This window comes from Protopterus annectens, chromosome 4.part1 (assembly GCF_019279795.1).
Source record: "Protopterus annectens isolate FY-2018-M chromosome 4.part1, PAN1.0, whole genome shotgun sequence".
NCBI lineage: Eukaryota > Metazoa > Chordata > Ceratodontiformes > Protopteridae > Protopterus > Protopterus annectens.
In genome coordinates, this window is record NC_056734.1 from 288,595,678 (window position 1) to 288,598,177 (window position 2,500).

Here is a 2,500-nt window from a genome sequence, read left to right on the forward strand (position 1 = left end):
AATGTGCCAGCAATCTGCTACGTAACTTGCATGTGCATTAAAATGTGATGGCTGTCTTCTAGACCGTTAGGAATGTTATGTTCTTCTGTTTCTTTCTTTGTCTTTCCCATTCCTTCAGTTTGATTTCATGCTATAACTCTCATGGAGTGTACATGGAATGTAGACTGCTTATTTTGTTTCTCTGTATTTCATTTATTTTCATTCTCTTAAATCTGTATTACTTCTGTTTTCCAGAAAAGCTTGTCGGTGACTAGAAATGCAGTTGAGTGATTTACCTGAGCCTGCCATTGTCTTCCTTTTATGCTAAACATTTCCCCGTCTTCAGCAGCCTCTCTTCAGGGCAAACATTATCTTTTGTCTTTTATGAGGTGCATGTAAAATGCACTTTACTAGCAGAACAATTATTGGAACTGTGCAGATTGTGAAGTCCAATCTTGCTATCAGCTGGTCTGTTTGGTGACAAAAAAATCTTATGATGCAGTCGACTGTCTGTAGAGCATATGTTACAGTGGTGGCAAGTAATGTAGCTATATGCAAGCCCTCTGCCCAACAGTCATTGCGAGAAGTTGAGTTTTAACTGCATTGGCACAAGTTTACTTTTAGAAAGGGAAAGCAGGGGGTTCAATGCATTTCAGAACAAGAAGTTTGAAGCAGGGGATGGGGACTGTGATTACTCCATGAACAATTTTATTGATGTTTTAAGGCTGTGATGCTTAAGTACAGGGGAAGAACATGGGAGCAAAGGTTCATAGGTTTATACTAGGCTATCTGCCCTAAGGCATTTATAAGCCTAGCCCAAATTTTTGTGGCTTACGCCACCCCTTATATGAAAAAATACTGTGCCCATTAGTTTGTTGTGCCTCTGTCCAGCAGTGACACAGAGATGATTCCCGGGGTAAACCTACGATCTCCCATCCACAGGTCAAGATTTCTCTTGAACAGAGTCAGCGAGGTGCTCTGCCTCACATGGACTGGGATTTTATTCCACAGCATAGGGAGTCTCTGAGTGATAAATCTATCCCTCCAGCATGTCCTATTTATATCCGTGCTAAGGTTTAAGTCGCTTGCTCTAGTGGTTTTGGTGGATTTGGATTTTTTGAGGTGGAGCATGTCCATTAATTCCGGGTTGGACATGGCCTTGTATAGTTTCTAGGGCTACAGGTAAGAGGAATAGAGACATAATATTTTTGGGAAATGTGTAACGAAAATTCTTATCCTTTTAACCAAACAGTATTAATGGAGTAAGGCAGCCATTGGAACCTTGCATTCCTCATACATTGAAGTTTACTGCGTTTTGTTTATTTTGATTTTCAAGCCATTCCTGTCTTCAGTGGAAGTGTCTGTCTGTGAGTGTCTTTGTGTGTGTGTGTGTGTTGTGTGTGTGTGTGTGTGTGTGTGTGTGTGTGTGTGTGTGTGTGTGTGTGTGTGTGTGTGTGTGTGTGTGTGTCTAGATGCATGTACATGCAAGTTTGTATGAGATGGTGGCTTTTGGAATATCACCATCATCATCAACCCGCTTTTTCCTATTTTCTACATGGGCTGGGAGTGTCACATCAAATGTTGCCATCTTTCTTTATTCATTGCTACTCTACCTTCTTTGACAGTCATGCCTGTCTCTTGCAGGTCTTCTTTCATACAGTTCATCCATCTCTTTGCTTCATGCCCCTGTTTCTTCTTGCTGTCTTCCTGTCTGTCCCAAATATTATTTTACTAGCTCTTCTAATGCTTTCCTAGACATCTGCCAAAATCACCACGATCCATTCTCTTTGATGTTCTCTGCAATTTAGGTTACTTGGGCTTCTGCTCTGATGTCCTCATTTCTTCACCTAACCCACACTATATATCCTACCACCTATATCAGGCACTTCATTTCCATCACCTATAGCTTCCTCAACTGCTCTGCCTTTACTGCCCATGTTTCTGTACCATGCAGTAGTACTAGTCTCACAACTGCTTTGTACACCTTACTTTGATCTTCTTTGACATTCTGTCATATCTTACCCTGATAATCTGTGTCTCTCGGCTGCATCCCCTCTAATTCTAACTTTGACCTCCTCATTCACACTTCCTTTATCCTCATCTGCCCCCTCTCAGTTACTTGAAGCCGTTAACTTGTTCCCTTATTTTCCCTTCTATCTCAGTTCTCAGCTTCTTCTGTTTTCCCCATTTGCTGCCATGGCAACTGTCTTATCTGTACTAATTTTCATCCTACGTACCTTCAGTTTTGCATTCCATTTCCCTATCCTTTGCTTATACTGCCTGTAATACCACATTGTCTGCAAACATCAACTTTGTTGATCTGTGATGTGGCAAATTCATCTTCCCAAAATATGAATTTTCATTTACCCTACCATGCCTTTACATGTTTGTGTTGTAAGACTGGTTAACAAGTCTGCCCTTAGCATTTTTGTGACTTCAAGAATAACCGTGACAGTAGTATCAACCTATGCTTGGGGGAGGATATTGACAGTAAGATATATACATAGAAGCAAAGAAAGAA

General features: G+C 40.9%; 1 protein-coding gene across 4 annotated transcripts in view; it reads left to right on the forward strand.

Moving 5' to 3' along the window:
• The window catches only part of NLGN1 (neuroligin 1), a 2,101,123-nt gene that overhangs the window by 268,711 nt on the left and 1,829,912 nt on the right, over positions 1-2,500 (forward strand). The window lies entirely within an intron of this gene.